General features: G+C 44.6%; 2 pseudogenes; both read right to left on the bottom strand.

Moving 5' to 3' along the window:
- Window positions 1-5,245: 5,245 nt before the first annotated feature.
- LOC136637394 (5S ribosomal RNA) lies at window positions 5,246-5,365 on the bottom strand (annotated as a pseudogene).
- A 13,465-nt stretch (window positions 5,366-18,830) lies between these two features.
- Window positions 18,831-18,952, bottom strand: LOC136636995 (5S ribosomal RNA; annotated as a pseudogene).
- Between the last annotated feature and the right edge of the window lie 6,508 nt (window positions 18,953-25,460).

Here is a 25,460-nt window from a genome sequence, read left to right on the forward strand (position 1 = left end):
TAATGAGCTGGCATGTGTTTCCAAAATGTTTACTGTGTTCCATAAAGTAAGAGGGCATGCTGGTTCTTAAACTAATTTGGGGTTGTGTTGATTGCTCTCTCTCTCTCTCTCTCTCTCTCTGTGTGTGTGTGTGTGTGCGTACGTGCGTGCGTGTGTGTGTGTGTGTGTGTGTGTGTGTGTGTGTGTGCGTGTGTGTGTGTGTGTGATAAACAGAAGTTAAGGCAGAAAAGAAGCAACTCAAAAAGAATCAACCAGATGATTGGAACATCAACCCCTTGGACCATGACAAAGACCACATTGGCTCCCTATTATCCTTGCCAGAATTTAAAAAAAAAAAACTTTTTTAAAAAGTGGTGTGGGATCTATGTTCTCTAACTATACTAGACTTTATCAGATATAAGTACAGTATGGTGTGGATTTGTACCAAATGTTAAAATATAGAACACTCTTTTTCTATGGTTGCTCCCAGTTCCAGGGGAGCAATAGCAGGTGAGAGCTACTGCCAGGAGGCACCTGGTTGACCCAGGAGGAAGCAGGTTAGAAGTCTAGGTGGTCCTTTGGTGTGACCCAGAATGGCTATTCCTCTGGTCTTAGGGTTTCAGTTCTGCCCCAGAAGCCTGTGTGAGCAGTTGGGCATATAAACACTGGCTTTCTCAGTGGGTTGTTAGCACTCATCATCATCATCATCACCATCATCTCAGTATTTATATACCGCCTTTCTGGTCATCGGAATACTCCTCTGACTTTATTCAAGGCGGTTTACATAGGCAGGTGTTTCTAAATCCCTCAAGGGGGATTTTTGCAATCATAAAAGGTTCTCTTTCAAGAACCACACAACATTTCAGATGGATCTTCCAGGTCTGATCTCACTTCTGGCCTCCAGTGCCTCCCATGCAAGCTGACAAGCAGCTCCTTCATCTCTCACATGGAGGGCAGCCAAGACGCTTCTTTGCTCACACACCGAAGAGCAGATGGAATAACTCGGCTCGGCTTGTCAGCTGCTTCAAGGTCTCGCCATTCAGGGAGCTGCTGGTGTTCTCGAACTGGCGACCTTCTGGTGTTATCTTTGGGCTAAAGGAGGCTCTACCCTCTAGACGAGACCTCCTGCCCTGGTAGTCAGTCCTCAGTATCATATAGTCAGTATCTGTGGTGATTAGGGTTCTCGAAATCCCAGTGGACACTACATCTGTCAATAGGGAATCATTGATTCTATGGGATCAGTGGGGTTAGGGGAAGAGGGAGGCCAGTGAAGCCCTCTATAAGGCAGTGGATACCTTCAAAATGGTGCCTTGCAGCTAACACAGAGCACTTTAAAATAGCTGTGGGAAGCTTCAGCATGCCGGAAGACAGCCTGTCTGCAATCTAGGCAAACCAACCTAGGTGCTCAAACCAACCTCAAGGTGCTTGGGGGGGGGGGGGAATTATGAGAATTCAACTTGGAATGGTGTTGAAAAAGAAAGCTCCAAGAATCAAAGGAAAGACACAGAGGCTCTTTAAAAGCCTTGCATCACCTCTTTTCAAAACCAGCTGGAAATAAGTTTCCAATCCATTTATAACTGCCAGGCAATACTCTCCCCCCCCCCTTTTTTCAGCATTTTCTACTGTCTGTATCTAAAACACATGTAATTGTGTTTTAAATGCTTTTCCTCCTGGGCCAAAAATAATTAAACATTGGGGGTCGCACTCTCTTGTAAGGCTTTTCTTTAGGCTGCCGCAAGATATTGCTAATAATGTTTGAGTTAACAGCCTGATTTGAAGGTCATGTAAGGCTATTGCTGGGAGGATTAAAAGCTTTTCTCTTCTCCAGAGCTCCTTTGTCCAAAGGAAACCAAAACACCAAAAAAAAAACCAAACAAATAGAAAAATGTAAATAAGGAATTATTCAGTCGAACCAGGACAGAATAACGGGAACTTGAAAAAAGAATACAGAGTGGGGCAAAGAATAGGGGGTTTAAAAGTTACATCAGGCTTTTGAACAAAACTTGAAAAAATGAATAGTAAGTTTATGCAAGTAAATGTTGATTAGGAAAAACTGATACCAGAGTGAGACAGAGATTGTACAAAAGAGATCTTTTTAATTCATGATGAAAGTTCTGGGTTACATGCTAAAAACCTGGCATCGGAAAATTGAAAATACTGCTTTGTTTTGCAGTCTCTGTCTCTCTCTGTTGCTCCACTCATAATACATCCTTATTCCTTCTTTTTTTTCTTTTCTTTTTTTCAGTTACAATAACAAAACAAACAGTTTTCACCAGATAATTGTAAATGGCTGTAACAAGAATAGGTACTTTTCGCCGCAAAGACATTCAGAGTTTAGGAATTGGGGAAAAAGAGTTGGATACATATGTTTCGTTCTAAATGTCAGCAAGTAGCATCCTATTCCCTCAATATTACAGAATTAACTTTTAAACTATTTACACTATTCTAAATAGTTACACTCTTCTAGTACCTACAGTCAATTCCTGTTATCCACTAGGGTTCCATGTTGGCAACCTTCAGTCTCGAAAGACTATGGTATCGCACTCTGAAAGGTGGTTCTGGAACAGCTTCTAGTGTGGCTGAAAAGGCCGATTCGGGAGTGACAATCCCTTCCACACTGGGAGCAAGTGCAGTCTGTCCCTGGTCTGTCTACCTGGCTATGGGCCTTCCTTCTTTGCCTCAGACTGTTGGCCAAGTGTCTCTTCAAACTGGGAAAGGCCATGCTACACAGCCTGCCTCCAAGCGGGCCGCTCAGGGGCCAGGTTTTGCCACTTGTTGAGGTCCACTCCTAAGGCCTTCAGATCCCTCTTGCAGATGTCCTTGTATCACAGCTGTGGTCTACCTGTAGGGTGCTTTCCTTCACGAGTTCTCCATAGAGGAGATCCTTTGGGATCCAGCCATCATCCATTCTCACGACATGACCGAGCCAACGCAGGCATCTCTGTTTCAGCAGTGAATACATGCTAGGGATTCCAGCACGTTCCAGGACTGTGTTGTTTGGAACTTTGTCCTGCCAGGTGATGCCGAGAATGTGTCGGAGACAGCGCATGTGGAAAGCATTCAGTTTCCTCTCCTGTTTCCTGGAAAACCTAGTGGATACCAAATTAGTGGATACTGAATCAGCGAACCTATGGGGAAAATGGGGTTAGGTTTTCAGGGATCCTCTTCACCATGCACTCTATGAACTTTATGAACCTGAATCTTAATTTGAAGTCTATGGGGCTGGGTAAGAGCAAGGGCTCATCAACTTCTTTAGCATCTGATGCTGGATATCCCCCTCTGGTGCTGGATATCCCTCAACTGTGGCCCAACAAGGAGTCCTCAGAGTTCAGCAGTGGGGAGGGGATTGCTTCAGCCATCCTCCTCCTCAACCTGTCTCTTGGCTCCTTCCCTGGGCTTGCCGTACCCCAGAACAGCCCTCAGGGAAACTTCCAGAGACCTTTCATTATTGGCCTCTCATCATCACCAGGGTTGTGAAGGTTCAGCTGGAGTACCCAAGATGGTGCCCAAAATGGTTGGGCAGGTCTGAAAGCAGACACAATTGTGTATGACTATTCCCCACCGGCCAATAGCAATGCCCATTGATGCAGAAAACTAGCACCAGGTCATGAAGGAGGCCACTGTCTTTTCTCCTCCTCCTTCCGCAACGTCACTTGACCCACCTGTGTGGTCATAGCTGCATTGAGCCACCCACCCCCAGCACAGTATGCAGTAGGGATGTGGGGCTGGGGAAGTCCACCATTGCACCATGTAAGCACCTCTCCATTACCTCCGAAGTGATTTGTTTTGCCAAATTTCTGTTCCAAACTTGGCCTAGGGAACTTATATCTGCTTTAAGCTAATTAGCTTCCCATTTGACTCGAAATAGCCCTAATTTTGCTGAAAGCACTGCTGGGTACTGTCCCACCACCAAGGTGGCTCACCTGTTCAACCTGCAGAGGTCTTGCTGGTTTCCATTACACCATTCTGGGCAGTGAGAGCAATGCAGAGGAGACTCAGGGCCCAATCCTATCCAATTTTCCAGCACTGGTGCAGCCACAATACAGCCACAAGGTGAAGGAACAAAAGTTCCCATACCTTAAGGAGGCCTCTGTAACTGCTGCCCCACCACTAGATGCAGTGCATGCCCCATTGGCACAGCAGCATCAGCACTGGAAAATTGGATTGGATTGGGCCCAAAGATGATATCCTGACCTCCTCCCTTTAGGAGTGACTAGATTACTGGTGGTAGCAGCTAAATTTCAAATTGCTTTACAATGGAAAAAGAAGGAACACATGAACTGCTACTACCAAATTAACCACATTGCAGCAAAGCTTAGTGCTTTTAAAGCCCTTTCATTACCTGGGAGAGATTTAAAGGGATCCTTAACTCTCAGACTGAGGCTACAATTCTAAACTGTACATACTTTCCTGGGAGTAAGTCCCATTGAACACAAAGCAAATTACTTCTGAAAGTTAACAGTAGTAGTATAAAACATCTGGTAGAATTGTGGGTACTCAGATGCACCACCAAATGTTTTAAGCACCACCTGTCATGGAAAAGTAAGAATTAGGCTATTTCACTGTGAGATTTCTTTTCTCTTGACCTGGGGTGATTGAGCCTATAATTGGGAACTTAAAAGCATCTGTGAGGCTAAATGGGAAGGAAGGAGGAGTAAGTTGTTACTTATAAAATCTCCCCCAGCTAGTAAGGAAGAGATTGAGCTTTCTTGGGTTCTGCTGAGTTTCTTGTTAATTCTTACTGAGAGAGTATTGGGGAGAAGGCCTCTTAGATGAAAATTAATGTTTTCTTATTAGTCTTTTAAATGTTTTATGCTGTTAATGTTTGTATGGTTTGCTGTTATTCTGTACTGCCTTAATATCATGTGCTTTAAGTTATTAGATGGAAATAAGTTACCCTTCTGTTATTGATGTTGGAGGGCTTCTGGATTTATTCAGGTCTAGATTGGTTAGTATCTGGAAGTTGGAGACCCTTACAACCACATGGCTGCCTGTTGTAGCAGAAGGGGGCAGGCAGCCTGTGTGATATCACCTCTGAGACAAATTGTGACTGCAGTTCATTCCTGGACAGGAGATGCAGTCTAAGGGTGGAGCTGTTGCCTTGCCTGAGAAAGCTAAGCTGGCTCAGCCCAGGCCTCCCCTTGGAAGGGTGACTGGAAGCCACTGGCAGGAGACAAAGAAATATGGGGCAGTGTGGAGTCAGCTGGCAAGAAATGGATAACATCCTGATGCTTGGCAACCTTCAGTCTCAAAAGACTATGGTATAAGTCTACAGCACCCAGTATTCCCAGGTGGTCTCCCATCCAAGTACTAACCAGGCCTGACCCTGCTTAGCTTCCAAGATCAGACGAGATTGGGCATTTGCAGGGTAACAGTTGCTGCCAACCAGCCTGAAGTGTGTTTTGTGGTAGTGAACTTGCTCAGCATATATAAGGTCTCAAGTTCAGACCCTAGCACCTCCAAATAAATGGATCAATTGACAGCAGAGATATGTACCTCAAAAATGGCATGGAAATTCATAAATAAGATGACCAATGGTCTGACAGCTCCCTATATCCTTACATAAGGAGTAACAGCTAAGTGGTAAGAAAATACTTTCCACGCATCAAGTCATGCCTTCTCCTGTTCAAAGGAGGAGATTCATCATGTGGCACCTCTGTGAGTTTGCCCTGGTGCCCTTAGGTTGCCACAGCACACAGTTTGAGAACCCCTGGGCTACACAATCCAGGATGCCTGGGCGAAATGTTTTTCTACTCGCACCTGTACAATCTTCATGTTTATACAAACACTGAAAGATATTCAGTTCTCAGTAATGTGTGCCTTTATCCCAGTCATGAAGGCCCTGGTGTCTTGGAAAAGGAAGCTCTGTACACGGCTGTCCTGAAACATTCATAACAATAAATACAGCGTTGAATTTGCTCCTCAGAAATCCGCTTTCTCCAGTGTCCTTTTCTTTTGGAGCAGCTGCCCTTAGCGCTGAATCTATATACCGTAGGTCATGTGAGGATGAGTAAGATCACCCAGGTCTGAGGCGACAGTTTGATGGAGCAATTCAAGGCCACGGTGATTTACTTAGCCTAAGTTGCCCTCACTTGAGTGGCTGTGGAAATCTGTCGCAGAAAGGTCTGGTCTTACTGAGTGCTTAGACAGACGAATTGGTTCTCAGGTTCCCTTAAGGAGAGGAACATGAGCCAAACCTTGGCTCTGGCTGCATATGCTGTGAGGCAGGACAGAGTGTAATATATTGACTTAAAGAAATAAGATGTCGTAAATGACTGGAAGGTGCCCCAGAAATACACATATACCGAATACGATGAAATGTACGTGCTTGAGACAAAATGGGGTGTACAAATTCTCCTGCTAAATGCCCCCAGAAACATCTGAAACCATCCAAGGAGGTGAGGATGCCTTCAGTTTTCAAAACCTTGATCAGGTCATTGAAAACCCTTGTGCTTTGGGTCTGCGTTAAGTCTGAAAATTATTTGGGTCAATCAGTGGTGTCACTAAGAGTTGTGTCATCCGGTGCGGGAGACCAGCGCATCAGCTCTATGATGGACCTTCCCCCGTGCAGTGGGCGGGGCAATGCCCTGGCTGATGGGCATGGTGGTGCACTCTCACCCTGCTCCCTGCTGGTTTTTTTGGCTATAACTTTTGATAGAATCAAGGTATGTAATTTTTTCCCATTGCATTCTGCATGAAAGTACGCATCAAATGATATATAACATGATGGTATTATCAAAAATACCAAGATTTTAAAAATTGTGGCCTGTAATGGTGTTAGCCCCCCCCCCCATGCATGTTACCTGGTGAGACCCACACCCCCTGCACCCCTCTAGCAATGCTAGGGGGCTCTCCTGGGAAACTACTTCCTTCTTTTAGCTTATAGGCTACTGGCGAATGGCTTGGCCTTCTCAAAACGGCAGAGCCATTTGTGTTACTGGAGAACTGCAGCTGCCACAAAAGAATCACTCCAGGTCTTTGAATTAATAGTAGTTATCTTTTAGTAGACACACATTTTTACTTCCACATCCTGCACTCTGCCTCAAAGGTAGCCTCTTCCCCTGGCTGTCCATTTCTAAATGTGTTGGGCCTCCTCAGTCGTGGCACCGCACCTCTGGAACCAGCTGCCAGAAGGTCTGAGGGCAGCCGTTTCAGTGTATGGTTTCCAGCAGAGTTTGAAGACCCATCTGTTTTGCCTGGCCTTTGGGGAGGCAGGCAGTCCTTAGGGACCCCTTCTTAACTTTTATGCTGCTGCACACTATTTGTCATTTTAATCTGCTCTTTTTAAATTGTTTGCCCCTTTCTGCATTGCGAGCAAGTTCTATTTGCTTTAAGCCTTCTCTTGGAAAATGGGAAGGGGGGGAAAGATGTCTTGGTGCCACAACCGAGAAGGCCCTACCCATCAGCTTTGGCAATGCACATCATGAAGACTTGAGATGTTCCTTCTCTGCCCTCCTTCTAACTTGCCATTCCTTTCAGTACTGTATTTCAAAAGTCCAAGGATTCCTCTGTTGTGTTTTTTAAACGAACGAGCACCAATTGGCACTTGGAAGTCACTGCTAAATATGTTATCATCAACTGCATTGCCTTTTGATCAGAGACACCAAATCTCAAAGTCTTATTCCGTGCTCACCTGAATGACTAATCAATTGTTTATCAGGCAATAGTATTTGGGCTGTCTTGAAGCCACTGCCACCTGATGGAATCATTGCTTAAAGAAATAATCTATACTAAATTAAAGCAAGTTGCCCCAATACTATCCATACTAGCAGTGGCATAGATAGCGGGGGTGCAAAGCACCAAGTTTTGCAGGGAGCCTCACCGCAGCGTGCAAGCGATCCCTCCCCCTCCCCTTCAGAGCCATGTGTTCGCCTTCATTTTGCTCCCCCCACCCAGAATGGCTCCAAAGGGAAGAGGTGGGGGAAGGGCCACTTGCACACTGCAGTGAGACTCCCTGCAAAACCTAGTGCTTTGCCCCCCCTCAAGCTATGCCACTACATACTAGAACATGACTGAACTTCCAGATCTTTTTCAGAACAGAATAGCATACAGCAGTGGCATAGCTAATGATCGTGTAGCCTGGTGCCAAGTTCAAAATGTTGCCCCGGAAGTGATGTCAGAACCGGAAGTGATATCACACCCAGGCTTTTTAAAAAGTGAAAATTGGGAGGAACCCACCTCCTCCCCCTAGCAGCTCACCACCCACTTGCTTTGCTGCCTCCCCCCAGTCAGTGGCATAACTAAGGCATCTATCTGCAACCTGGGGTCAAAGAACATTTTGCAGCCCCCCCCCCGCATGACAAAATTAAATTTAATTAAACAAACTAAGTAAACAAAAAGTTATTGGTTCCATGCTGTATCATAACAACATCTCATTGGCACTCAGAACAAACAGTCTCATAGGTCAGTTTGGAGTTAAGCAAATCCACTTTTTGTTCCACAAGGCAATCGTGTTTTCATTTTCTGGTTAATTGGCCATACTTTTTGATAGAATATAGATACTCCAGTGTGGCTTGTTTCATTGCATTCTGCATTAAATTACCTTTTCAATGATATATAACATGATGGTATTATTCATACATATCAAGATTTTCACAATTTTGGTCACTAGTGTCAAGCTCAGCTTGTTGCCCCCCTATTGCTTGATGCCCAGTGCAACTGCCAGCCCCTGCACCTCCTCAGCTATGCCACTGGTGTACAGAACACTAAGTGGTAAGAAAATAGGATGGCACCATCTACTGCCTGGAGGTGCTACATACCTAATAATTACAACAAATGCAAAGTAAAATGTAAAGTGTTGTGCTTTAAACTTCTCAAAGTGATAGGAATTTCTAGGGAAGGAAACAGCTTTTCCATAGAATCATAGAGTTGGAAGGGTCCTAATAGGTCATTTAGTCCAAACCCCTGCCTATAGATTCATTTCTATCTGAGAATACTGGATATTATTTTTATAAGAGTTGTTAATTTACAATTCTGCTAATCAGTCATAAAAATGGACTGAAATAATTGGTTAGTTTTTAAACTACTGGTTAGTTTTAGTCTTTGTTTTCTGCGAGAGACAACACGACTTCCCCAGGAAATCATAAGGATGGATGTTTCTGCATTGTAATAACTTTAGCAGCCCATGGTGAAAGTGCTCCCATGGGCAAATAGGAAAGTAGAAAATACTCCATGAGTTCCAAAATGCTACTCTTCCTTCCATACATTTGGTACCTGTGATCCAATTCTGATGCAATGCTTTCCTTTGCTGGACTGCATCTGGAATTCTATCCATAAATCTGAACACATGGAACACATGACATCAGAAGTGATCCATGAGTCAAAGCCAGGACGGAGCTAGCTGAAGACATGTACTGTACCCACAGTGCTTAAGCAGCGCACGTAAGAGAGCTCCCTCCCTGTAACTGTCAGTTCATACCCAGGCTTTGGACATGTTAGGAGGATATTATAAACAGGTCTTCAATTTCATCCCTGGAACTAGTCCTGGAGCACATCCAGGCCCATGTGATTCATAAAAATTCCCCTGTCAAATCAATGTGTCCTTGCGCTTTGATGCTTTGACCGTGTTTCCTAAGGGCCTTGTTGCTGTTATGAGCCTGACCTGAACATTAGCAAACAAGAACTGAAAATACATGGATTGTAATCATCTGGACTGCACTGAAGGACCTTTAGCTGGAGTCTTATTAACACCAAGATTCAAATTTTAAGAGCTGTTTTCATGGTTTTTTTGTTTCCTTGAGTGTTTTATATATTATAGCCTGCCATGAATCTTTGACAAAAGTAGGATAGATGTAAGATAGATGTAGAAGTGCACTAAAGTCATAAGTGGAACCATGTCTTCTTCTCTTACTACATAAATGAATGCAATTATTGTATAACATAGTCATTTTACAAAGTACACTTATTTGAAGGAGACATCGTGATTTTGTCAGAAGATGTACAGGTGGCCCCTGCAGGTGGCCCCCTATATATCATGATATATAGCCTGGTGGCCCCTGCAGGGACAGAAGGGCAGGGTAGAAATTTTTTTAAATGCATGTATTAATTAAATGGATTGAAATAAATTGGTTGGTTGGTTGGGCAGAGAAACAAGCAAGCAGTACACGTTCCAAAAAGCAGTACTCCTGGAAATCTCTTATGGTCCAATCCTAACCTCAGCAAACCACACACCCTGCCAGCATACATTGTCACAAAAGTGCTATAAAGCACTTTGCAGCAGCACACCTACTAGAGCCCTGGTGAGAAGGTATGTGGAGGTATGCTCACCAGACCAGGTATGTCCAGCGCAGGGGCAAGAGGGAGGTGGAGGGAGGTAGTGAGAGGGTAGAACGGGCTGGAGAAGGTCAGCAATGGGGGTGGTGGCAATAGAGGCAGGGGGTGGGCAGATAAGGCTGACGCTTTCCAAACCATATCCCCAGATCTGATCTGCCAACATGGGTCAACATATATAGCCAGAGTAGGGGGATGTTAGCACTTAGCAGCTAATATCCCAATTGTGCTAATTTTCCCATGTGCTATTTATAGGTTTTGAAAGAAGGCGTTTGTGCGCTCATTCATTTTACCCTGATCTGAACATACACAGCTGCCTTATACTGGGTCAGGCCACTGGGCCAGGACTTTCTATTCTGACTGTAGCAGTTCTGTCAGGGAGAGGGCTTTTCCAGTCCTCTTCAGAGATCCTTTCAACCACAGATGGCCTAGGGCTTGAACCTAAAGCTGCATACAGACAGCATAACACAAAGTAAATTTTATCGCCTTCCCCACTACAGGAGATAGAAGTGTGCCTTCATTTGATAGTGAAGGAAGAACAGAGACAAACAGTGCCCACTTGTTCCATTTTTCCTATTCAAGTAATAATTGCCAGGATTGCCAACTTTCAGAATAGTTCCAAAGAGTTCCAAATATTAATCATTTTCCCCTCACAGCCAGATTAGGTCAGAGGGAGGTTACAGGAGGTTAGGAAATGTTAGGAAATTTTTGGAAGTCTGCAAGTGAGTCAGTGACTTGTTTTGGATCTGTGCAAGTTCTTTTTAGACTGCGCATTTTCAGATTCTTCTGTTGGCTTGTACCTTTGTGCCCAAGTCTGCTGATGACCAAAGTCTGCCTACGTGCCTGCCCTTTTGGCATGCCTGTTGTTTTTAGTTTTATTTACAGTCAGTAGATCATAGGTCAACAATTTTCAACCAGTGCGCAATGGCACATTGGTGTGCCGCGAGAGTTTGAAGCGCAGCAGTGAAAATCACTGAAAAGCTCTTCCGGGCCCTGAAGCAGAGCTGCAGAAGAGTCTCCCAGAAGCCTGAAGTGATGTCACAAGAGACAAAGACCAGAGTGAAGACCATGACCAGTGTGCTGTAGCCTCACGGTCTCATGGTCAGTGTGCCGTGAAAACATTGAAAATCGCTGAGTTAGGTTCTGTGCCTGTAATAACATCCTGTTTTACAGGATGTTTTATTCCTGTCTGAAATTTAATTGATTGGATCCTTTGGAGTAGTAGTAGAAAGCCTGAAAAGTCACATTAATTGGACAGATAACACAGGAATTATAGACAGCAGATCCCATTGAAAGCAGTGGGGAACTAAAACAAATGAAATAATAAGACAAGTGAATGTTATTTTAATGAATGATTAACTAAGCGAATGAAGTTTAATAAGGAAAACAAACAGAATGATCAAATAACTGTCTTCCACACCCATACAGGAGGCATTTCTTTAATGAGATTTTTTTTTTCTGTAGGGGGGTCTCCATACCACAATTGTCACTCTTATGTGACCTGGAAGTGACCTTAGTAAGCTTTTCCAGTAACCTCCAAAACTAAAAAGCCTTCCTCTTGATCTGGCAAAATTCACACTGGGGAAAAAAAAAAAATCCCATGTCGCTCTCTTTGCCAGACTGGCTTTAGCCCCCAAGCCTGGCAGGAGGATGTTACACATTCCAAAAGCCTGGAGTAGTAGCTAATGATCACCTTAATGAGCTGGCCTGGACATTGTGGATGATCAAGCAACATCAAGCCTATTGAAAGAGCTACGTGCATAAGGCTGCATGTTCAATGATATTCATTTAACAAGGCTTAATGATTTGGTTTCATTTCTGATTTTGTTTTAAACTGTGTTTCTGTAAAGGAGAAGCCTCTTTGATTGTCGAAATATGACGAAATATAGTATGCCAAGGACAATGCTAAACTTTTCGCCATGATTTAGCAACATTACATGGGCAGGGATTTTTTTTTTTTGGGGGGGGGGGATTTCTAACATGTGGTCCCTTTCTGTGTTCTAAAGAGGAAAGGTCCTCACCGCAAATACTGTTTTTGAACACTTGAATTGGCTTTCAGCCCTGCAAAGATCTCACTATAGGGTGATGTGGCAGAGGGGAGGGAATCATTTCCTAGTGACCAAACCAATGGCAGTATGACTGCATCTGAAATTGAAGGCATCTGTTTGACATTAAAAAAAAAAAATACTATGTTTGTGATTTGGAACTACACCGCCTATCGTACATCACAATCCTGAGTCTGACAATGCTGAACCCACTATTTATTAGCTCAACTTTATATATTATGACTCATGTCACAATAGTCACTTAAATCTGGGTCAAATACTAAATGAACCATCTTAAAAGTACTTAACTTCAAAATCTCTACAGAAAAAAAATAAGCCAAGATACTTATCATACTTGAGCAGACTTGGCCTTTGTAAAATAAGCTTTATGCTTTGCCAAAAGGGATTATTTTTGGAAAATCTTTTTTTTAATATTATTATAAGTTCATTTATTCAAGGGAGAATGGAAGGAAGCAGTTCCTGGAGTTTTATTAAATCTCATGGCTGCAATCCTAAATACACTTTTTTAAGGGTACATCGACTCTTTGGGACTACTTAGAAGTAAATGGCTTTGGGACCACAGCCAGCTGGGATTTCCCTTGCTTAGTGTTTTGTTCACATTTGCTTTCAGGCAAGAAATACTTCTTAAAATGTAAAACAGGTGGTTAAGGTGATTAAACTGTGATTAACCAAAATCCCTGGTCAGAGCAAGCAGATCAGTGCAAGTTCTCCTTGAACTTCCAGGTCACTTGTTAAAATAATGTAAGGCTGAGAAGTGCCTTATGAGTGCCAACAAAAAGTGGATTTCCTTAACTCAAAACAAACCAATGAGATTGATTGTTCCAAGAGCCAATGACTAGTTATTAGGGAAAAACAGGGAACCAGTAAGGTCAGTGCAGACCTCCCCAGTCCTGTGCCCTGGGGCAAAGGTCTGCAATGGCACACCTCCCCATGGGCTGTTGCTGCCTTCCACATGGAAATCCCCCCTCCCCCATTCACCTGGGGCTCATGGAGCCTCATGCAACCTGAGCCTGCATCGGGGAAACTCTCAGAGGCTTCCCCAGTGCTATAAACTGTGCTTCCGGGAAACCAGAAACACAGTTTCCGACCCCATCGGGAGCCTCAGAGAGGCTTCTGCAGGGTCCTACAGGCTTGTGCCTTGGGCATTTGCCCCATTAAACTTAATGGGAGGTCCGCAGCTGAATAAGGTGTTAGTATGTGTCAGCTCTCATTTCCACATTAGAAATAATATATGGATACTTTTGTCCCTTTCCCCTGAGGAAAGCCCCAGGTCCCACAGTGGGGTTACTCCAGTCTGTGCCAGCTATTTTTCCAGAGCGGAGTTGAGAAGCACCGTGCTGGGCTTTGCAGCCCGATGTGGGGCATAGAATCCAACAGATGAGACCTCATCTGCCAGTCCCACCTCCCTTCTAGGCCAGTCTCTCCCCCCGTTCTGCCCTTCCCTGCCCTGAAAAGCCACACTACCACCTGGCAGTGCCACTTACTGTCAGCAGCTCCATGGCCTCATCCTTCCAGCACCGAGGCCCAGCGCTGCCTGGTGCTGGCCCAGTGCCAGCGCACCCTCCTCTCTGGGTGCCACAGGCATGCTTTACGGCACACTTGCAACACTCAGCACCAGCAGTACACTTGTACCGCTAGCACTTGAGTCCATAGGATAGGGCTTTTATTCAGTTGTGTGAGTGTCATGAAGTTGGCCACTGGTTTTTTGTTTGTTACCGATTTGTTGGGTGACCTGCACTGCTATATATTTAAATTAGGAAATAAAGTTAGGCCATTTATGCCTAATGTTGCATATACGCAACAGGAACCGAATGTATACACCCGTGGGCTGGGCAAAAATGGAGGTTACACCAACCCTAGTGATGCCATTACATTTAGGCTGTGCATATGATATTGTAATATATTCTGTATGGTCTGGTACAGGAGGAGGTCCATCATAGAAGTGACGCAATGAGCTTTTGCATCAGGTGACTCAAACCCCCGTGAAGCCTCTGATCTAGCTACACTGTATCGTCTGAAAGGCAGTGGGTCTCCAGGGTTTCAGCCTCTACCTGAAGATGCTGCCAGAGATTAAATCCAGGGCCTTTGGCTTGCAAGGCATGCACTCTACCACTGAGCTGTGGCCTCTGCTGAGCCCTTTATTCAGATAAAGTGTGTGGCTTCAGGGTCAGACCTTGTCTATTTATCTCACAGGTGTTTGTAGAGCGTAACAGCTGCCTGGCCTAGTGACCTGAATCTATCAAAGTCGGCTATATATCCTATTTGTCCTCCCTGCAGCAACTTCCTGTTGTTACGTGGTTCCAGGCTGAGGGCAATATTGCTTTGTTTGCTGTCTGGCTCTATAGATGTCTGGCACAGATTGCAGCATTATGATGGTTCTATTTAGAAAAAGAGAAGGAAAGAAAAAAAATCCTCTCTCTCTCTCTTTCTCTTCTTATGTGCTGTCCATTTCCCCTTCATGGATAGTGTGCATCTGATGGGAAATCAGTGCCATTTGGGGGGAAAGAATTGCTATTGCCAGTCCATATGCTCCTGGAATGAAATTTACTTCAGAGGAGTCCCAAAAGTACAGCAGGATTAGAACAGATGTGAAATCGAACCCAAAGAACACTCTGCCGTTTCTGAATATGGGAGACGATGTGTCGAACAGAGATCCTGCATTCTTGACTCCTTACAAGGCATGATGCATTAGGCAAATTTGCAAATTTAATGCTGCATGATCAACCATTTCCGTCTGAGATGGATAGAATGTATGCATTAATAAATAACAGTTTCATATATGATAGGGACATGCAGAACTCCCTCTGAGAAATTTCACTACCAGTCATGCCTCATTATTCACTGGAGTTCCATTCCATAACCACTAGTGGATTTAAAAAAAAAAAATCAGTGGATATCAAATCAATGGAAAAATAGCTCTAAAGACCATTCTTACTCCTCTATGGTCCCCCCCAGAATGCATTGGTATAGACATTATACCACATTCAGCCACTAGATGGGGTGAATAATGGAATCTAATAGAATGAAATTATAATTATTTAAGAGCACAAAGGTAGGAAATTGGATTTTGGTGCTTTATTTTCCTTGTTACAAGGCATTTAAAGGTGGACCTCAGTATCAAATGGTTGGCAACCTTCAGTCTCGAAAGACTATGGTATAAGCCTACAGCACCCGGTATTCCTAGGCGGTCTCCCATCCAAGTACTAACCAGGCCTGACCCTCCTTAGCCTTCAAGATCAGACAAGATCAGGGATGTGCAGGGTAACAGTTGCTGCAGTGGTAAGACAAATCAGTGGATACAGAGGTTCCACTTGTACTCTTATGGAAGTATGTTTGACTTCACTTGAAAAGTCTACAACAGTGTTTTTCAAACTGTGGGTTGGGACCCACTAGGTGGGTCGTGACTCGCAAGCCAATTTCAGGTGTATCCCCATTCATTTCAATGTGTATTTTATTTTTTATATATTAGATTGATGCTACCATGGTATGTGACTATATGGTATGTGATGCTACCATGGTATGTGATTTGGGGAAATGTTACAGATCTGTACTTTTAATAGGCTACTATGTATATACTTTCAACAATGACAGTCAACAGGGCTTACACCTGGATAAGTAAGGAACACTTACTTACTGGATAGGACTGCAGCCTTTCGGATGTTCAGGGAATTTTTGTTCTTATTTTTTTTAAAACAGATCAGCAACTGCTTGGGAGGGTTAGGAGAGCTCTTTATTTTTAAAAAAAAAATTTAAGTTAATGTAAGTTTACCTACTTAATAATTAATTGATTGATTGATTTGATTTTGTCATATGAAAGGGTGTTAAAATTTTCTCTGCTTGATGATGTCACTTCCACATTAACAAAATCAATTATGGTGAGTCCCAACAGGTCGCCATTGTAAAAAGTGGGTCCTGGTGCTAAAACATTTGAGAACCACTGATGCACGATATTTCCCCTTAAGAGGAGTTCCATATCATATAGGTCATCAGAGCAATGCAAGGCCAGCCTATCCATGAGGCCGATTGAAACAGTCACCTTAGGTAGCAGATTGGTGAAAGGAGCTCTGACCTTCATCTGTCCACCGCACTTCCACTTCAGGAAGTGTAGTGGAGAGTGGTGAGCTATAGGATCTCCTCTTCTACATACTTTCTCTTCTGTTCTGTTCCCCTGTTCCTTTTCCAATCCAATCTAGAGAGACAAGAGTAGAAGCTGGTACATCCCCAGGTAAAGGTGGGGAAACCTTTGGCACACCATCTCAGGTGCCAAGAGATCTTGGAGCAGCAGTTCTCAGATTGTGGGCCTGGGACCCACCACATGACCCAACTGATGTTGATGTTCCTGCCCCACAAGCTGACAAGGAAAATGTATTGAGCCTTCTATAAAGTGAAATTGAGCTGCACATGCACATTTACTCACAAGTAGGCAAATATGCCTTGGCTCCTATTGAAGGCCAGGTGAAAGGAAAGGTTGAACGCAAAACTCAATAAACACTCCAAAAGGCAGCCCCCCCCCCCCCAAAGTTAAAAGGATAAAAACGGGCTTGGAGGAATGGCTATAACAATGGAATACAGATCTAACAGTGAGAATGTCTTACCTGTTTCTAGATGGAGGACAGTTGCCTGTAACTCAAATCTTGCACAAACTTAACTAGTTGTGGTTGACTGATGCTATCTTCTTATCACCTTCTCTATTTTTTTCTCCTTTAAAATGAGAATAAAATTACTCTCCTCTCCAGAGTAAGCAGTATCTGTCTGTACTGTATTCTAATTTAATTAGAATAGGCATGTATTTTGTGAATTACTATAGCTGATCACAATCTCATCCCAGTAACCAGAAAGCTGGTTTGAATAGATGTGAATAAATATCATTGCGGAGCTTGATCTCTTCTTGGTGAACTGCTGCATTCATCATGGATTCACTCCAAAAGATAAGTTGTTCCTGGTTAAATTTGTTGAACAACAACATAAAGGAATTGGCAAAGAAGATTAGCGACTCATCTGTTCTTGTGTCCTGCTTCAGGCAGGAAACAGGTGAAATACGAAAAACTTCAGAGTAGGTTTCTGTCTCAAAAGAAATGCCACATGGGTAGCCCTAACCTGCACTGGAATATTCAGACCAAGTGGCCTGTGCTGTATCCAGCACAGGTTAGGAGGTGGCTGCTGCACAACTCGGAGTAAGGAGATATTTATCCCCCTTACCCTGTGTCACACACCAGCCACCCCATGGGGCTACTCGGATTTGCTCCAGCGAAATTGCGGGCACATATACGAGCAGCCTGCTGTAATGTTGTGCTGGCTGAGTTAGGATCCTGCTTATGTTGCCCAGGCCATTCCCACCCCCCTCCCAGACCCAGTCTGCCCACCAACCCACCCTCCCCTCCACCGAAAAATGCCCCCTTTCTGCCCTCCCATCACCCTCTCCAACCTCTTGCGCCAACTGCCCTTGCTGGCACAAACTTACCTCCACTGGGCCTGAATTTGGCCACCAAGAGCCAGCACATGTGCTGGCTCAGCTGATTCCAGAGTAGTCACAAACATGCTTTATGGCACTTTCACAACACTCCTGGGCCCGCACAAGGGACTTGCCCAACACCTTTTCTGCACTCACAGTCAGAGAAGTCACCAAGCACATTTTAACAAGAAGAAGTAGAAAGCTTTGCCAGTTTGTTTGCAAAACACTGGCCTTGGTGTTTTGATCTTTCTTGTTGACCATCAGGGAGCTTGCTGTGGGTAACCCTATTGTCACGAAAACACTGACCTAGAGAGCCACTGACCTAGACAACCTGCCAGGGTGATTGGCACAACTTGCCGTTTTGTTCACCCTGCTATAGGTTAGTTCCTTCAGTGTTCTGCCATTCCTATAGTTTTGTGAAATTTTGGGCACAGTCCTTAACCCCTTATGTCAGTGCTTTCCAGCACTGGCATAGTGATGCCAATGGGACATGTGCTGCATCCTGCAGTTGGGTGTCACTCACGGAGGCCTCCTCAAAGTAAGGGAATGTTTGTTTCCTTACCTCAGAGCTGCATTGCCCTTAAGTCAGTGCTGGAAAGCACTGACATAAGGGGTTAGAATTGCGACCTTTGTCAGACCTCAGTCAGGGCCTTGGTATTTATTTAAAAGATGTATATCCTGCCTTTCCACCATCTTGGGAGTTCAAGGCAATCTACATAATAAAAGGCAAGATAAAACAAAACCAAAAAAAAAAATCAATTAAAAATAATCAACACAATAAAAGCAGCCAACAGAAACAACAACACCTGAACTAAAAGCAGGCAAAACAAAAAGGTTTTCAGACCACTGTGGAAGGCCAGTAAGAAGGGGCAATCTTAAGTTCAACAGGGAGTTTCCAAGGCCAGGTGCCACCACAGAAAAGGCCCTGTCACATGTCACCAACATCCAAACGCTTCTGAGTCCAGGAAAGGATATAGTTTAGTTTCCAGAGTAGGCAGACAGGGTTGCAGGAGAGCAGAGAGAGGTATTGTTGGCAACCTTCAGTCTCGAAAGACTATGGTATAAGCCTACAGCACCCGGAATTCCCAAGCGGTCTCCCATCCAAGTACTAACCAGGCCTGACCCTGCTTAGCTTCCAAGATCAGACGAGATCGGGCATGTGCAGGGTAACAGTTGAACTTCAGGTCAAGCAGAAGTCAATTCTCAGTACAGTGACGGAGGTGGGATCTGAGATCAAGGGACAACATCAGTGTTTGGTAGATGGTTGGACTCCCAGAGGTCAGAGAAGGGAAGGGCAAGACATCAGTGTGGCTATTCATCCAGGCAAGTTGCTTAAACTGAGGAATCAAACCTGGAGCTATAGCGTCAACCAGGCAGCTCCTATTGGTTCTCCAGATTATTTCACCAGGCTGGGCTGATGCTTAGAAATACCTTCCCTGGCCATCATCCTGGTGGCACTGCAACACAACAAAGACAAAATCAACCACAAGGTGCTACTGGGAGCCACTGCATTCTAGACCTGGCTGCTGGAGGCCCCAATTCAAGATACCGCCCAGTGCTTTATAAGAATTCTAGGTCCAGTCTTATTTAGGGGGCTTATCATCCCAATTCAGGTACATGTTGAACCAATCACAAGACTGGTTCAAGATTTGTCAACTAACTGGAAAAGTCAATTCCAGTAATACTTGATTACACACACACACCTCATTGAATCAAGACACTTTCTCAGATTGATTGCAATATAATGTATTTTCAAGTTAAATGTGCTTAGAATCCTGAGCTGGGTCCTAACAAGATGCTATAAGGTAATGAATGTTCTACTGTATTTCTACATAGCATCCAAAGGCAAAGGGGTCATTTACTGTACTTACTGTAACTGGCTGTATCCAAATTGCTAAAGGCAGGAATGTCAGGTATGCTTGTTTAAGATAAGTTGGTCATATAGAATTATACAGTTCAGTTACCAAGTTCAAGGATCAGGCAGGGCAGAGGGCAATTCAGTCGGACCCTGCCTGTCATTTTCAGCACACTTGCCGCCAGTCCATTTATTGCTGCTGGTGTCATCGGCACTATTGTTTCTGCTCAGTTTAAGTGGTTGTAGATTTTAAACATTATCAGTCCTGAGACAATTGAAAACCTGGTGCTCTGTAATGGCAGGAAATTGAGGCCGCAATGTGCTTTCGCAGGTGAAAATCACAGATGGAAAAACTCCAGACATCTGATAGTCATGGCCAAATTAAAAACAGGGTTTGAAGGGTGAAAATGGGTTGCTGCAGAAGGCAAGAAGCAGATTTCTCCTTTAAAATTGAGTGTTGGGAGAGTCAGAACAGACAAGAGAAAATATTTCTTCACTAAGCGTGTGGTTGGTCTGTGGAACTCCTTGCCACAGGATGTGGTGATGGTGTCTGGCCTGGACACCTTTAAAAGGGGATTGGACAAGTTTCTAGAGGAAAAATCCATTATGGGGTACAAGCCATGATGTGTATGCGCAACCTCCTGATTTTAGAAATGGGCTATGTCAGAAGGCCAGATGCAAGGGAGGGCACCAGGATGAGGTCTCTTGTTATCTGGTGTGCTCCCTGGGGCATTTGGTGGGCCGCTGTGAGATACAGGAAGCTGGACTAGATGGGCCTATGGCATGATCCAGTGCAGCTGTTCTTATGTTCTTCCGTGTATGCTAAGGAAGAGGGAAAGAGACTGAACTGCACCAATGCATGCAAAATCCCTCCTCTTGCCAATGCATTCAGGTCCCCATCTCTCTCTCTCCTTCCACACAGACTCCTAGAAAGACTTTGTTCTCATCAAGGAGCCAGCGTGCAGCTCAATTCGAACACTGTGTTGAGCCAGCATGTCCATCCCCATCCCTGACCCACAAGTAGGATTACCAAATACAAAGGGTGACAGAGTGCCTATACCTTTAACCATAGCATAGAAGAGAGAATTTTGGCAGGTGCGGCTCAACAAGGAAGGGTTTAAAAAGTTGCACTTGACAAAATTTCCTCTTCTATACAATGGTTAAAGGTATAGCCACTCTGCTCCACTTTGCATCTGGTAACCCTAGCCATAAGGCATGTTTGTGGCTACTCAAGACCCAGTTGGGCCAGTTGCCCTGCCCTGCAAGTACATTCAGCATCCCATCCCTTCACAGGTTAGATAGTGCTAGGCAGTGCGGGGGCTGGGAGAGGGAGCAGGAGGGTGTTTTATAGATAAGGAGGGGGCATTTCTGGGTAGGGGGAGGGTGGAATAGGGGCAGGATCAGGCCCAGGAAAAGGTGGGGTTGACAGCGCACACCACATCCTGACGCCCATCCCCAGCTGGGCAGTCCTCTGTGGGACTTCCTGGATTTGCACCCACTACATAGCTGGCACAGATCTGAGAAACCCACAGGAGTCACCAGAGCTTTACTCATGGCAAGAGGAAATATATCCCTACCCCGAGGAGACCTCCAGCGGCCTGCGTTGGATGCAGTGCAGGCCATGTGGCCTGGCTGTGCCAGCGCAGCTTAGGACTGGGCTGCCCTTCTCACATCTCTTTAGGATCAGGAATTATGTCTTGCCTGCATCTCTTGCTGCCTTCACACTGGAACCGACTGCTTTCATCAATCTTGACAGATCATTGTACATAAGGATGCTCCTGTTGGTGAGGTTAGACAGGTGGGAACAAGGGGGAAGCGATCTTTCAGCTGCAGCACCTCACTTGACAAGCAGAATGCCCTATGTGGCAGGAAGGGAGTCATCAACACTTTCATCCTTTCGAAAAACAAGTCAAGACTTTTTGTTCCCTGAAGATTTTGATGGCTTTTAATTATTATATTTTTTTTTTGGTACTTTATCAAATCCTGTTTTGCTGCTATACTGATTTTATTTCCCATCTGGAAATAAACATGTCTATTTTCCCATCTGGAAATAATAGTGGTTTTCAGGATGCCACTTACTTCTTGCCTCTGTTTGATGCCGTTTCATATTGTTTTCATTGTTTTATGTAAGCTACTATAGATGTTGTTTAGAAAACATCCCAGAAATAGGATAGTAAGGGCCAAATCCTATCCAATTTTTCAGTGCCTATGCAGCTGTGCCAATGGGGTGTACAGTGCATCCTGTGGTGGGGAGGCAGTCATAGAGGCCTCCTCAAGGTATGGGAACATTTGTTCCCTTACCCCGGGGCTGCATTGCGGCTGCACCAGCGCTGGAAAGTTAAGAACATAAGAACATAAGAACAGCCCCACTGGATCAGGCCATAGGCCCATCTAGTCCAGCTTCCTGTATCTCACAGCAGCCCACCAAATGCCCCAGGGAGCACACCAGATAACAAGAGACCTCATCCTGGTGCTCTCCCCTACATCTGGCATTCTGACTTAACCCATTCCTCAAATCAGGAGGTTGCGCATACACATCATGGCTTGTACCCCATAATGGATTTTTCCTCCAGAAACTCGTCCAATCCCCTTTTAAAGGCGTCTAGGCTAGACGCCAGCACCACATCCTGTGGCAAGGAGTTCCACAGACCGACCACGCGCTGAGTAAAGAAATATTTTCTTTTGTCTGTCCTAACCCGCCCAACACTCAATTTTAGTGGATGTCCCCTGGTTCTGGTATTATGTGAGAGTGTAAAGAGCATCTCCCTATCCACTCTGTCCATCCCCTGCATAATTTTGTATGTCTCAATCATGTCCCCCCTCAAGCGTCTCTTTTCTAGGCTGAAGAGGCCCAAACGCCGTAGCCTTTCCTCATAAGGAAGGTGCCCCAGCCCCGTAATCATCTTAGTCGCTCTCTTTTGCACCTTTTCCATTTCCACTATGTCTTTTTTGAGATGCGGCAACCAGAACTGGACACAATACTCCAGGTGTGGCCTTACCATCGATTTGTACAACGGCATTATAATACTAACCGTTTTGTTCTCAATACCCTTCCTAATGATCCCAAGCATAGAATTGGCCTTCTTCACTGCCACCGCACATTGGGTCGACACTTTCATCGACCTGTCCACCACCCCAAGATCTCTCTCCTGATCTGTCACAGACACCTCAGAACCCATCAGCCTATATCTAAAGTTTTGATTTTTTGCCCCAATGTGCATGACTTTACACTTACTGACATTGAAGCGCATCTGCCATTTTGCTGTCCATTCTGCCAGTCTGGAGAGATCCTTCTGGAGCTCCTCACAATCACTTCTGGTCTTTACCACTCGGAAAAGTTTGGTGTCGTCTGCAAACTTAGCCACTTCACTTTGAATGGGATTGGGCCCTAAGGCAGGCTAAAGCCACAGCTGCCTTTCATTTCATGAGAGTTGTGATTGCTGTGATTTTTACAAGTCTTATTTTTTACAAGAGGGATCTGCAAGAGGGATCTGAAGGCCTTAGGAGTGGACCTCAACAAGTAGGAAACCCTGGCCTCTGAGCATCCCGCTTGGAGGCAGGCTGTGCAGCATGGCCTTTCCCAGTTTGAAGAGACACTTGGCCAACAGTCTGAGGCTAAGAGGCAAAGAAGGAAGGCCCATAGCCAGGGAGACAGACCAGGGACACACTGCACTTGCTCCCAGTGTGGAAGGGATTGTCACTCCCGGATTGGCCTTTTCAGCCACACTAGACACTGTTCCAGAACCACCATTCAGAGCGCGATACCAGAGTCTTTCGAGACTGAAGGTTGCCAACACTGTATTTTAAAATAGAAAGAAATAAAAGAAAAATAAGACATGTTAATAATTTTATTATAATTTAATAATTTAATTTTAAAGTCTTCCTTGTCTCAAGCGCACTGTTCTTGATTTTACTGTATGGTTTATTCTCTTATTCTGGCCATTTCTCAGACATGTGTGCAATAACACTTTGATGGCTTATTCTTCATTCAGCGTTTTATCAGAGGAACCATTTAGGAAGTGAAAGAGGCATCAGTGTCTGTTGGACCAAAGAGGATACAACATGTGCAGCCCCCTCCCCCTTCCTTGGGTGAATTGTTGTCAATGATGGTCAACACGTGCTAGAAACTGTACCCTGGGGGAGACCATCAGTGTCTCAACACAGTTATGAAATGATAGAACATCCAGAGTGGGGAAGAAGAACCTGCCAAAAACTTTCAACTGCCAGCACACAAACAGCACCTGCAAGAGATACAACACAAACACAAAAAACATAGTCAACAACACACACAAAAATAGTGTTTTGTGCCTTAACTGTCTATTTTGCTGTTTAATCAAACTTTTTGCTTTTTCAGAAACTCCGAATAATAGATCTGGACAGGAAGGTTAAAGACAAGGTGGGTCTAGAAGTGGGTCACAACCTCACATCAGGAGTATTGCAGCTGTACTACTGCTGCCATTTTGTTTTAAGGCCTGGGACTGAAACATTTGAACAATGGCAAGGGCTAGGAGTCCTAGATGAAGTGAGTCCTGCCAGAGATGTCAGCCTTGGAGGGATTGCTTTGGTCAAGCCTCCCCGTCCATCTTCCATTGGGCCCCCTCAGTGTCCCTCTCACTAGCCCGCTCTCCCCTACCTTCTGTGCTTGAACATAAGAACATAAGAAGAGCCCCGCTGGATCAGGTCATAGGCCCATCCAGTCCAGCTTCCTGTATCTCACAGAGGCCCACCAAATGCTTCATGAAGCACACAAGACAGCAAGACACAACCTGTGTCCTGGTGCCCTCCCCTACATCTGGCATTCTGAGGCAGCCTACTTCTAAAATCAGGAGCTTGCACATAACCTATCACGATTTGTAACCCGTGATGGATGTTTCCTTCAGAAATTTGTCCAGTCCCCTCTTCAAGGCATCTGGGCCAGGTGCCATCACCACTTCCTGTGGCAAGGAGTTCCACAGACTAATTACACGCTGGGTAAAGACCACCCTCTGGCCATGATGCTGTCTATCAAAATGTATTTAACATCCCATTACAATACAAGAAACTAACATCAGAACATCATGTATTAAGTTGAAACAACTGTCAAGGCAAGATGAAAAAATTGCAGGCCTTCAGGACAACAGAAACATTGTAGAACATGTTCTAGTGTAGTTTACTCCTCCTCCCTCATTACTTTCTGTGGGGTTATCCTGGATTGGACCATGGATCCATCCAGCCAAATATTTCTGCACAGAGTGGTTGCAACTCCCCAGAGACATAGGCAGTGATCTTTCCCAGCCCTGTTCCCTGACATCATGTTAATAGGAAATGCCAGGTACTGTATCCACCACCTTCTGCATGTGTTCTACCCACACATTATGGCTCTTTCTCTGGGAAGTGTCAGTGTGCTGCTGCAACACAGTGTGGTAATATGGGGGGGGGGGTGGGCTAGGAGATCTAGGTTCAAGCCCATGCTCAGTCATGAAGTAATCTGGATGGTCTTGGCAAGTTGCTTGCATTCAGCCATGTCAGCTTCATCAGGTTGTTGTCATTGTGAAGTTTGCTATGCAACTTATTAGGTGCCCGGCGGACAAATGTGGCAAGTAAAATTAAACATGTTCCTGTCTATATAGCCTGTTTCAAACATGCTTTTTTGTTGAGCTAGAAGGCAACGGCTTTCCACCACTTTTGGCCGTACTTTTGAGTAGCTCGGCTTGACCATAATTTACACTGTGGTTGTCATTACTCAATACCAATGACATTTAGGTTTCCAAGGTCTTCCTTTAGAGTGGTAATGGTGGGCTCTAGATGACCTACAGAAAGCACTTTAGGAAACACCGTTTGGTTGTGTATGAATGGGTAT

The sequence above is a fragment of the Tiliqua scincoides genome, chromosome 1, assembly GCF_035046505.1.
Source record: "Tiliqua scincoides isolate rTilSci1 chromosome 1, rTilSci1.hap2, whole genome shotgun sequence".
NCBI lineage: Eukaryota > Metazoa > Chordata > Lepidosauria > Squamata > Scincidae > Tiliqua > Tiliqua scincoides.